This window comes from Bos mutus, chromosome 8, assembly GCF_027580195.1.
Source record: "Bos mutus isolate GX-2022 chromosome 8, NWIPB_WYAK_1.1, whole genome shotgun sequence".
NCBI lineage: Eukaryota > Metazoa > Chordata > Mammalia > Artiodactyla > Bovidae > Bos > Bos mutus.
In genome coordinates this window covers 47,168,239-47,181,628 of record NC_091624.1, presented here as the reverse complement: position 1 = coordinate 47,181,628, position 13,390 = coordinate 47,168,239, and the positions used below count along the sequence as shown (strand labels likewise).

General features: G+C 42.5%; 1 long non-coding RNA gene and 1 pseudogene across 2 annotated transcripts in view; both read left to right on the top strand.

Annotated features, from left to right (window-relative positions):
• The window catches only part of LOC138988884 (uncharacterized), a 486,353-nt gene that overhangs the window by 338,195 nt on the left and 134,768 nt on the right, over positions 1 to 13,390 (top strand). The gene's annotated exons all lie outside the window — the stretch shown is intronic.
• LOC102281996 (ATP synthase-coupling factor 6, mitochondrial-like) lies at positions 2,152 to 2,474 on the top strand (annotated as a pseudogene).

Here is a 13,390-nt window from a genome sequence, read left to right as displayed (position 1 = left end):
TAAAAATGCTCAGAGGAGGAGAGCCCTCTAGCACAGTTTGAACATCTCTGCTTTTTTGAGACTCTCCAGTTAGCTTAATTGATGATAATTTCTGCACTGATTGAACAATAATGTTTATTCTCTGTTCACATCTAGCTTTTCATTGTGTATTTTAATCACAGCCTTATAGAACATTGTATATGGAAAGCCCTGTGAGGATATTTTGCATCTTTCCAGGGTGAAAAGTCCCCATAGCTCTTCTCTCATTTGTTTTCTTACACTAGACTGTCTTTTCCCATCTTGAAAATCCTGTCTGAACATAGAATAACTCTTGGTAATTTATCTTTCTACTTCCTCTAAGGGTCATTGGTACCATCTTCTCTACCTCTTCTTCCCCTTAAGCCCCACTCTGAACTTGCCCATTGAGATGGTAGCAGGGTTTTTGCTCTTTAGGAAGTATCGGGACAGAGGAGATAGACATGTTATCCAAAAACACCAGGGGAAGCAGAGAGTGTGAGACTTGGAAGATGGGTAGGATTTAGGCAGGAGAATAAGGGGCTTATTTGGGGACCTCTCAGTGGCTGTTTGGAATTAACCCAGGAATTGTATCATTTCCATTTTCTGGCAATATGGAGCATGGTGTGAGAAATGGGATTTATCTTGGTAGATACCCTAGGAGAAAAACAGGTCATCTACGCGGATGCTGCAGGGTTTCCATCTTTGGGCCTGTGAATGGCACAGTGGCTCCTGGAAACCTCAGGACTTGGTTAACAAGTTATTAGGAAATACGAACAATCCCAGTAAAAGTAGCAATAAAGCTGCTGCTGCTGCTAAGTCACTTCAGTCATGTCCGACTCTGTGCGATCCCAGAGACGGCAGCCCACCAGGCTCTGCCGTCCCTGGGATTCTCAAGGCAAGAACAATGGAGTGGGTTGCCATTTCCTTCTCCAGTGCATGAAAGTGAAAAGTGAAAGTGAAGTCGCTCGGTCGTGTCCTCAGCGACCCCGTGGACTGCAGCCCACCAGGCCCCTCCGTCCATGGGATTTTCCAGGCAAGAGTACTGGAGTGGGGTGCCATTGCCTTCTCCAGCAGTAAAGCTAGATGCTCCTTAAACAGATTCTTCACATTTCTATAGTATAATCATCATTGTAATGATTATTATCTATTGAGTGCCTATGTGAGATATTAGTCTCCATTTTATACATGAGAGAACTGAGGCTCGCAGAGTTAAGAGACTTGCCCAGGATCATACACCTAGTAAGGGTTGTTGGTAGAATTCAAACCCAGGCCCATCGTATCTCAAAGCCTGCACTACTCTTTTGCCTCTAGACATGTGTAAACTGGCAAGGTGTTGAGGATGGCTCGGTTTAACCACTTACCAAGTGCTTTTCTCCAGGGACTGAGAAGGACTGAGATGTGCCATGGGGCATTTTAAGAAATTATCTATGTGGTGGACTACTAGCACACTAAGATTTTCAGCTGCAGTGAAGGAAGGCCCAGATTCACCTCTGTGGAACTAAAACAGGTCACTAGCCCAGGTCTCTCAGGAGTAAGTTATCAACAGAAGAGAACATTGATTCTGTCGGTGGAAGAATACAGCTGCTAACAGCTGCAGAGATGTTGCTAGGAGAACAGCAGTTTACTTCTGAACAGTTCTTTGTAGTTTATGGAACTCCTTCCCTTTCATCATTTCATGATCATTGTATTCCACCCCTGGTTAATGGGGTAATAATCTCTCTTCTACAAACCTCTACATCAAATAGAGGCTCAGTGTTAGTCACGTAGTCGTGTCCAACTCTTTGCAACCCCATGGACTGAAGCCCGCTAGGCTCCTCTCTCCACGGAATTCTCTAGGCAAGAATACTAAAGTGAGTTGTCGTTCCCTTCTCCAGGGGAACTTCCTGACCCAGGGATCGAACCCGGGTTCCCACACTGCAGGCAGATTCTTTACCATCTGAGCCACCAGGGAAGCCCATAGAGGTACAGAGATGCTACATAATTTTCCATAGGTAGCACAGCTTATTAGCAATGCCATTTGCATTCAAGTTCTCAAAAGCCATCCTTCCCACTCCACCCTCCTTTCCATTGTATTTCTAAAGTGATTGATGGTAACAGAGTGGCGGCAGTGGCGGCTCTGGCAGCTTGGGATTGAATGCAAGTAACAGGATCACCATGATTCTTCTGAGGCTCCTCAGGTCCACTGTCATTCAGTCTGCAGTCTCAGTCTCTCTGAGGAGGAACACAGGTGTAACAGCAGTGGCATCTAATAAGGAACTTGATCTGTACGGTAATTCTTCATGGACAAGATCAGAGAATATAGAACTAGGTGACAGACATCTGGAGGACCTGTTGATGCTGACCCAGAGTATCAGCAAGAACTGGACAGGGAGCTTTTTAAGCTTGACCAAATATATAGTAAAGGAGACATGAACACTTTCCCTAACTTCACATTTGAAGACCCCAAGTTCAAAGTTTTTGAGAAACCACAGTCCTGAATAAATAATGTAAAATTTTCCTAGTAATTTTTGCTGGATTAGTTGTACAATGAATGGGTCAGAAGTAACAATAAACATACATTTCACAGCTGTTAAAAAAAAAAGTGATTGATGGGAGAACCCAAGATGATGCTTGTCAGGAGGAATTGTGTGAAGTGTAAAGAATGAGATGAAACAAAATAATTAAGACTAAATACCAGATTCAGTAAGGAAACAGCAGGATCAAAGGAGTTCTTCCTGAGGACAGTGTGCCAGAATGGGCTTAGGTGTGTCAGCTACAAGTATGGTCCGTAGAGGAAATGAAGAAGTGGGAGGGAAATATGTGGAGAAAGGAGTGGAGGACTCGTAAAGAATAGGATAGCAAGTCTGCTTCAGGTGGAACCCACTTTGGAGGGACTAAGGAAGGGAGTGGCAGGTTTAACAGAGCAGGGAGGTAAAAGGAGAGGCTGTCTGGAGATCAGGGACTCTGTTCATTTGTGAGGGAAGTAGAGCCTCCCCACAAGTTTTAAAAGATGGAAATTATACCAAAAAAGAGTGAAGCTCAACTGTGTAATAGATATCACATAAAACGGAAAGTGGGGAGTATTCTTAGATAAGACATAAAGGCATCAAAACTGGATGCACTCGTTATAATTAAGCTACATGCTTTTTAAGGGACATTATTGGCATGAAAAACTGAACTTAGGGGTCACGTCTTTGGAATGCGTGGGAAGTATTTCGGCTTCCCAGGTGGTGCAGTGCTAACGAAGCCACCTGCCAGTGCAGGAGACAGAAGAGACGGGAGTCCGATCCCTGGGTCAGGAAGATCTCTGGAGGAGGAAATGTCAACCCACTCCAGTATTCTTGCCTGGGAAATCCCATGGACAGAGGAGCCTGGCGGGCTATAGTCCATGGCATCACAGAAGACTTGGACACAAGTCATGCACACACTCAGAGACACGCAGATGGGAAGTATTCACTCCCATGCCTCCTTGTGTCCTGTTCTACTCCTTGCTTAGACTACTGAGGCTGCAAACCAGACTGCCAGCTCTGGCTATGTTTGGATATCAACCAAGTATCATTTCCTTGACTGTGCCTTCGTTGGATTCCATGTGATGAGTAATATTCATGAATCCTGTTCTAAAGATGCTAATTATTCTTGAAGAGTACTATTATTGGATATCACAAACCTTTTTATAGAAGTAGCCACGTAACACTCGCAATCAGTCCCCAAAGACCCATAAACTGGAAGATGTTTCAAAAGTAAATTTGCTTTTCAAATTCTGTGAGAAGTTTAGCAATTTCAGTATCAGGGAGCATTACATGATTCATCTTCAGATTTGTTCTTTAAGACCTCCCAAAATAAATTTGTTACAACTAGCGAATGTAATCATTTAAGAAACTCTTAATTCATAGTGATAGTTGGAAGGAGAGTGGTAATTTGATACAGATATTTTATTATTTTTTTACATTTATTTTTAATTGGAGGATAGTTACTTTACAAAGTTCTGTTGGTTTCTGCAGTACAACGACATGAATCAGCCATAAGTATACATATATTCCCTCCCTCTTAAGCCTCTCTCCCACACACCCCCAAGATCCCACCCCTCAGCCTGGTGCTCTCTGATGATATTTTTTGTAACAGCTTTAATGTCTGTTACTAAGGGTCCACTTTTACTCATTGGGGGTTCTATGTATTGTGGACTTTATCAGATAAATGGATGACATTATTCTTTAAAGTGTCTTGTATGGGGTTGAGTTCACTACAAACTATAGGTATCAAGAAATATGGGAAGGAGTAGGGACAGATTATAGGGAGCATGTTGCACAGTGTCCAGATCTGGTTGGGAGGCCAAAAAGGAATTGTTAATGGGCCCTGGCCCAGGAGAACTTAGGTTGGGTGTCAGGCTGGGAGCTGTAGTCATGGGGCAAAACCAGGCTCCAAATGGGAGAGGACCAGGAAGGAGGGATGGCAGGAAAATGCTTTGTATGGGTGGGGAGCTGGGCAGGGTTCTATAGCTTCATGGCCTGCTTTGAAGGATTCTCATCCCCAGGGGTCTTAGACTGAAATCATTTGGACCCAGAACTTGGTGTTTATATGTGACCAGGAGCTGATATCTATCTGTGTGTAGAAAGCCTTGGAATCAAATTATGTTAGGGGCCCATGGAAAAGCGTCTTATGTTAGGGGCCCATGGAAAAGCGTCTAAAAAATGTTTAAATACAGTCAATCATTCAATATTTCTGTGTTAATCTCACTTGTTAATGTTTTTGGTTGTGTTTATAGAGGTCATAATAAAACAATTTTAGGGCAAAATATTTAGCAGGTGTGTCAGCATGCTGTGGTAAAGAGATCATGAACAGAAAGTCTGGGTTCCAACTCCAGAACCACTGATTGCCATCTGTGGATGGGGGCAGGCACTTTATCTCTATGAGGCTCACATTCTTCACACACACTGGGGGACTGAGAGAATTCACAGAGTAATAGCAGTCATAATCAATGAACTGTGAAAGGTCCTGCATATATAAGGTAGTGATACTAGTAATAAATGACAGTCTGGGATTCAAAATCCTGGCTATCGAGTTTACCAGGTCTGCAACCTTTGGCAAGTAAATTAGCATCTCTGAGACTCCGTTTTCTCAACTGTTAAGTGGAAATAATAATCGAACATCTAACTCCTAGGGTTTCTGCAAAAGTTAAATGAAATGGCCCAGAATATGTGCTCAGTAAATGTGACTATAATGATATACATATAAAAAACACTTTATTGAGGTTTGATTGACATGTAAAAAGCTCTACCCAGGAAACCATCAAGGCTAAAAACATATCCATCCTCTCCTAAAGTTTCCTCCCACTCAGTTTTTATTATTGTTATTATTTTATGGTAAGAATACTTAATATAAGATCTGTGTTGTGCTGTGCTTAGTTGCTCAGTCATGTCTGACTCTTCGCAACCCCATGGACTGCAGCCTGCCAGGCTCCTCTGTCCATGGAGATTCTGCAGGCAAGAATGCTAGAGTGTGTTGCCATGCCCTCCTCCAGGGGATCTTCTCAATCCCAGGACCAAACCCAGGTCTCCTGCATTGCAGTTGGATTCTTTATCGACTGAGCCACCAGGAAGCCCAATATAAGATCTACCTCCTTAGCAAATTTTAAGTATACAAAAGAATATTGTTAACCTAGTCACAATCAGATCAGATCAGATCAGATCAGTCGCTCAGTCGTGTCCGACTCTTTGCGACCCCGTGAATCGCAGCACGCCAGGCCTCCCTGTCCATCACCAACTCCCGGAGTTCACTCAGACTCACGTCCATCAAGTCAGTGATGCCATCCAGCCATCTCATCCTCTGTCGTCCCCTTCTCCTCCTTAATCTCCAGATTTACTTATATAACTGAAACTTTGCACCCTTTAACTGTCATGTTTTCATTTCCTTCTCTTCCCAGCTCCTGGCAACCACCATTCTACTCTGCTTCTATGACTGACTATTTTAGGTTCCACATACATGTGATATCACACAGTATTTGTCTTTCTGTGTCTGGCTTACTTCACTTAGGATAATGTGCTCCAGGTCTATCCATGGTTTTGTGAATGGCTGGATTTCCTTCTTTTTAAAGACTGAATATTATTCCATTGTGGGGGTGTGTGTGTGTGTGTGTGTAACATATAATATGAGGGCTTCCTGGATGGCACTGCAGGAAACATAGGAGACATGGGTTCAAACCCTGGGCTAGGAAGATTCCTTGGAGAATCTTCCTCAGCAATATTCTTGCCTGGAGAATCCCATGGACAAAGGAGCTTGGCGGGCCACAGTCCATGGGGTCACAAAGAGTCAGACACAACTCTTTACGTCATATTATATATACATCACATTTTCTTTACATATTCATTCATCAATAGACACGTATGTTATTTCCATATCTTGGCTACTATAAATAATGCTGCAATGAATGTGGAAGTGCAGGTATTTCCCCAAGATCTTGATTTCCATTCCTTTGGGTAAATACCCAAAAGTAAAAGTATTAGATCATTTGGTAGTCCTATTTGTTAATTTTTTGAGAAAACTCCACTCTGTTTTCTACCATTGTATACCAATTTATATTCACACCAATAGTGTACCAGGATTCTCTTTTCTCCATATTCTTGCTAGCATTTATCTTTTTTAAAAAAATAGTCATTCTAATAGATGTGAGGCTATCTCATCTCTTTGTGGTTTTCATTTCCAATCTATGGTTAGTATTGTTGACCATCTTTTTATGAACCTGGTGGTGATTTGTATGTCTTCTTTCGAAAAATGTCTGTTCAAGCTTTGTTTATTTTTAAATTATGTTATTTGGTATATATATGCATTGTGAAATGATTACCACACCAAGCTCCTTAACACATCCATCACCTACTTTAGTTACCTTTTTCCTTTTTATTCTAGTGAGAGCACTTAATGTTTACTTGCTTAGAAAATTTCAGGTGTACAATACAATATTGTTAAGTATAAACACCATTCTGTATGTTAGAGCCCCAGAATTGATTCATCTTCTAACTGAAAATTTATATCTTTTGACCAACACCTCCCCATTTTCCCCAGCTCCCAACCTTTGGCAACTACTGTTATACTCCCTGTTTCTATGAATTTTGACTTTTTTAGATTCCACATGTAAATGAGATCATATAGCATTTGTCTTTCTGTGTCTGGTTTATTTCACTTAGTATAATGCCATCTAGACTCATCCATGTTGACACAAGTGGCAGAATTTTGGTCTTTTCTATGTCTGAATAATATCATATATATATATGTAATCACATTATATATTATATATGCAATATATATACCACATTTTCTTTATCCCTTCATCTGTCAATGAACACTTGGGTTGTTTCCGTATCTTGACTACTATGAATTATGCTGTAATGAACTTGGGAGTGCAGATGTCTCAAGATATTTATTTCATTTCCTTTGGATATATAACCAGAACTGGGATTGTTGTATCTTTTTCATCAGTGTTTTATAGTTTTCAGTGTATAGATATTTCACCTCCTTGGATAAGTTTATTCCTAAGTATTTTTTTTGGGGTGCTATTGTACAAAGGCAATGCCAAAGAATGCTCAAACTACCGCACAATTGCACTCATCTCACACGCTAGTAAAGCAATGCTCAAAATTCTCCAAGCCAGGCTTCAGCAATATGTGAACCGTGAACTTCCTGATGTTCAAGCTGGTTTTAGAAAAGGCAGAGGAACCAGAGATCAAATTGCCAACATCCACTGGATCATGGAAAAAGCAAGAGAGTTCCAGAAAAACATCTATTTCTGCTTTATTGACTATGCCAAAGCCTTGGACTGTGTGGATCACAATAAACTGTGGAAAATTCTGAAAGAGATGGGAATACCAGACCACCTGACCTGCCTCTTGAGAAATGTGTATGCAGGTCAGGAAGCAACAGTTAGAAGTGGACATGGAACAACAGACTGGTTCCAAATAGGAAAAGGAGTATGTCAAGACTGTATATTGTCACCCTGCTTATTTAACTTATATGCAGTGTACATCATGAGAAACACTGGGCTGGAAGAAGCACAAGCTGGAATCAAGATTGCCGGGAGAAATATCAATAACCTCAGATATTCAGATGACACCACCCTTATGGCAGAAAGTGAAGAGGAACTCAAAAGCCTCTTGATGAAAGTGAAAGAGGAGAGTGAAAAAGTTGGCTTAAAACTCAACATTCAGAAAACGAAGATCATGGCATCCAGTCCCATCACTTCATGGGAAATGGATGGGGAAACAGTGGAAACAGTGTCAGACTTTATTTTTGGGGGCTCCAAAATCACTGCAGATGGTGACTGCAGCCATGAAATTAAAAGTCGCTTACTCCTTGGAAGGAAAGTTATGACCAACCTAGATAGCATATTGAAAAGCAGAGATATTACTTTGCCAACAAAGGTCCGTCAAGTCAAGGCTATGGTTTTTCCAGTGGTCACGTATGGATGTGAGAGTTGGAGTGTGAAGAAAGCTGAGGGCCGAAGAATTGATGCTTTTGAACTGTGGTGTTGGAGAAGACTCTTGAGAGTCCCTTGGACTGCAAGGAGATCCAACCAGTCCATTCTGAAGGAGATCAGCCCTGGGATTTCTTTGGAAGGAATGATGCTAAAGCTGAAAGTCCAGTACTTTGGCCACCTCATGCGAAGAGTTGACTCATTGGAAAAGACTCTGATGCTGGGAGGGATTGGGGGCAGGAGGAGAAGGGGAGGACAGAGGATGAGATGGCTGGATGGCATCACTGACTCGATGGACGTGAGTCTGGGTGAACTCCGGGAGTTGGTGATGGACAGGGAGGCCTGGCGTGCTGCAATTCATGGGGTCGCAAAGAGTCAGACACGACTGAGTGACTGAACTGAACTGAACTGAACTGAATTGGTGGGCTAGTATCTCCTTGAGGATTTTTTGCGTCAGTGTTCACTAGGGATATTGGCCTGTAGTTTTCTTTTCTTGTAAAGTTTTTCGTCTGGCTTTAGTATAATGCTGGCATTGTAAGATGAGTTTGGAAGTGTTTCCTTCTCTTCAAATTTTTGGAAGATTTTGAGAAAGATTGGCATTAATTCCTTAAATGTTTGGTAGAATTCATCAGTGAAGTTGTCTAGTCTCGGACTTTTCTTAGTTGGGAGGTTTTTGATTACTGATTTAACCTCCTTGCTTGTTATTGGCCTGTTCAGATTTTCTATTTCTCTATGATTCAATCTTGGTATCACTAATCACACTCTCTTCATGTGTCTAGGAATTTACCTATTTCTTCTAGGTTACCCAATTTGTTGATGTATAATTGTTCATAGAAGTCTCATGATCCTTTGTATTTCTGTGGAATCAGTTTACTGTTTCATCTTTCACTTATAATTTTAATTATTTGAGTCTTTTTTCTTAGTCTAACTAAAGGTTTGTCAATTTTATCTTTTCACAAAACCAACAATAGTTTTGTTGATCTATTCTAGGGCTCTTATTGAAGACTGCAAGCTAGTTAGTAGGATCTGTGGGTGGTTGTCAAGATATGCATGCTGGTTGCTCTGAGCCCCCGCACCATTTCTCTGCTTCTGGCTTTTCCCAGGTGAGTCAGCTGAGCCCATCCCCTCGGTATTCTGGGTGGGATGAGCTAGAAGTGGGCATCTTGGGCAGTGCCCTGCAAGGCTGGGGAAGCTGGATGCTCACTTCACTTTCACTTTCCCTTGTGGGAAAAACCATGGGCCATGGGGGTCTCTCTTGGCCCTGAACTGTGCCACTTTGGGGAAGGGTTGGCATGCTGCTGCTGTTGCTGCTAAGTTGCTTCAGTTGTGTCCAACTCTGTGTGACCCCATAGATGGCAGCCCACCAGGCCCCGCCATCCCTGGGATTCTCCAGGCAAGAACACTGGAGTGGGTTAGGGTTGGCATAGATAAAGGAAAATGGCTCTTCTGACACACAATGCACCATTCTTGGATTTTATGCTCCACCCAGGTGCTGAAACCTCTGCTATACTCTTAGACTCTAATAAAGGTACTCTCATCCATGAGTGGTTGTTAGTATCAGTGTTTCTATGGGAGTCATGAGAGTTAGAACTTCATAGTCTGCCATCTTGCTGACATACAATAATTATATTTTAAGGAAAATAAAAATAGGAGAGATATTTCTCAAGGCCAGGTTGAGTTCTGGAAGTTCTAGAAGGTTCTACATCTAATTGGATCACAGTGATCTTGGTAGGGAAGGCCAAGTGGTCTAGAACAGTCCAAAGAGGTGAAGGGAAGATGTTTGATAGGGTAAGCGGGCCAGCTGCCAGGTGGACTTATGGCCTGATTCATAAATTACTTCAAGTCACAGTAGGCTGGTCCTGGGAAGCAGGAGGGCAAGTGTGCTCAGAGGCTCAAGAGGCCACATTTAGGACCAATGGTGTGGTGCTGCAGAGCACAGAGTCTTCCACTGTACAAGGAGACCTTTAACATCAGGGTTTTCCAAATACTGGAGGGCTCCTCGGAGAAGCCAGTCCAGCCACTGAGGGTGATGGTGTACAGACACAACATGAGGCCTGCTCCTAGATGCTCTTCTGGGCACAAAGGCAATGATAGGCCTAATCTCCTAAAATGGCTCCTGTGATTTGAATCAGCTAATCCCCTCTTGCAAACTTGCAGCCCTTTTTTCTTTTTCAGGTAGGTTCATAAATTCATAAACTTTTATCCTTTCTATGGCAGCAAATGATATTAGAAAGCTAATTAGCTACAGAGCTAATTTTCATGTCAGAATGAAATTATAGGTTTCGTGGTATAGAACAAAATTATCTTTCTGTCCCTCCTCATCTTCCACTCCTCCACCCACTCCAATTTCTTCTTCCTCCGGCGTATGTATACACTCCCCTCTTCTGTCTGGTCACAAATGTCAACAGAGAGGGGTGGCCACTCAGGAGTCCCTTTCTCTTCTGTGTCAGGCATATTTGCATTTGCAAACAGCTTTAATTGAGTAGAGTTTTCATTGCTCTTTTTCCTGCTCCTGTTTTTAAATGCAAATGTTAATGTTTGGTTAGCATGGGTTCAGAATTAAGCCCCGGCTACCTGTGGCTGCCTCCTTCCTTGGGTTCTAAATAAGCACCAGTGGAATATCATGACCTGCTGTGAGCTTGTAAGTCCTGGAAGGCTGGAGTCCAGCTAATTGCCAATCATGCTGAGAGGGCTGGGCAGAGCCTTGTCTCACTTACCATCTCTCATGGAGTCCTGCTTCCTACCAGCACTGAAGGAGAGAAAATTAGTGTGCTGGGAACAGAGAGGGAGGTGGCAGGAAGGGCTGCTTTTTGGAACTAGGTTCTATACTCTCTCTTGGCATCAAAACTTTGTGGAATTGAGATGGCCATTGGATGCCATTAGCTTTGAGTCGCACAAGTTGGAATCTCACAGACCATCATGCTTTTAACGGCTTGTTATTGAATCTCTGCTTGAACACCCACTGGCAGAGGCCACCTTCCTTCACGAGGCAGTCTTTTCCACTGATAGCCAGCTCTGCTTGTTAGGAAAGGAGCACTTAACATTGAGTGAAAATCAGCTTGTTTTCAGCCATTGGTTTTAGTTTTCATATAGATCGTGGTTGATCTTATTTCCAAATGACAACCTTTCAGATATTTGGAGGCAGCTCTTAGAGGGCCTCACATGCCTTCTTCCCTGTAAGCTCAGATTCCCAGTTTCTTCAGCTCTGTTCTGTGCCCCACCATTTATCCACGCTGCTCCTCTTCCCATTGTGGACTCAGGTTACTTGTCTTCTATGAAGGGGCTTGTAATGGGGAGTGTGGTAATGCACCTGTGGACTGACTAGCACAGGCTAGAATGGGGCTGCCCACTTCCCCCCATTAATTTGGCCCCTTCTCATTTGCCAAGGCTGCCTACATTGCTGTAGACTTGCTAAGCAGCCATGCCACTGCTCACCCGTGCTGAGCCTACAGCCAAGCTCAACTCTAGGCTCTTCTCAGCTGCACTTCTGATTTAGTGACAAAGAAAGTATATTATTCTAAAGTACCAGACTGAGCTCTCATCTGATGAGAGAATCTCACAGGATTATCAGCATATTGCAGAGGATATGTGTACAGTGTGTCCAGTTTTCCCTTTCAGAAATCAGGGACCTGGATACTCAGAAGTCTTAACAAGGGCAGTGTCCCAGGAATCTGGTGCCTCCCTTGCCTTAGGCCTGCAGTGCATTATTTGATAGGGAAGTCAAATCTAACATCTGTAGCTAATTCAGGCTTCCTTTGTGGCTCAGCTGGTAAGGAATCCACCTGCAATGTGGGAGACCTGGGTTCGATCCCTGGGTTGGGAAGACCCCCTTGGAGAAGGGAAAGGCTACCCACTCCAGTATTCTGGCCTGGAGAATTCCATGAACTGTATAGTCAGTCCATTGGGTAGCTAATCTTAAGAAGTTAACAGTCTGAAAGGAACCAACCAGAAAAAGATCATCTATAAGTGCTCTACTGGGTTAAAATGTAGAGAAGAAGTTGCAAGGACTCTAAGGTAGAAGGCACTTGGCTGTTCAAGATTGACTTGACAGACTGTGGTTAAGAAGGAGGCATAGCAGGAGAGCAGAGAAGTCATAGCCTATAGCAAAATTTCCTGTTTTCTTCTAGGTTCAATGCCACTCCACCCATGACACGTGGTAATTGTAGGAGAGATGGGGATAACAAGCTGTCACTGTGACCTTTGCCCCCATTTCAGAGATGTTTGTCTTTCAGGTTCTCACGCAATAATATTTTCTTCTGGACTCTGGGCACACTGCATTATACAAGAGCCCCAGGAAAGTTCCACATAGATCTGGTCCTCCTGATGTCTTGGCAGCAAGGATATGTCTCTCAGACACATATATGAGCTCTCCCATATCTAGAATCAAGAGATAAGATAAATACTTACATTATATAAATTCTACATATCAAATGGTAGAAAGATGAAGGATCTATGCTGTATTTATATGACCAGGCCTTACTCACTTGGCCGTAGATAAGAAAATGCAAGATATTGGTGTGCTGGCAGTATTGTGAAAAAAAGGAGATAAACACTGGGTCTTTTCACAGGATACTCAGTATAATTTTCACCAATTCCATTTGCACATCCCCTTTTATTGTCACCACCTTAGCAAATTTCATTTGCTAAGACGAATCCCTCCAGGGCATATTGATTTTCTATAATAAGAGAGGTCATTTGATTTATATCACTCCTTCTGGACTCTCATTGTAGATGCCAGCCATGGTCCTGACCCTGGTATTTTTGAATGACTCCATTTACAGTTATAAAATTTGAACTTAAAGACTGCTGTTTGCTGTAGGCAAGAGCATCTTGCACTATGGTGAATAGCACTGTTATGGAAAGGTCAGACATGAATGGAAAGAGAATAGAAAAATAGTGATGCCTGTAAATAGAAAAAGAAAAGGGTAATATTCACACAAGCACAAAGTTACT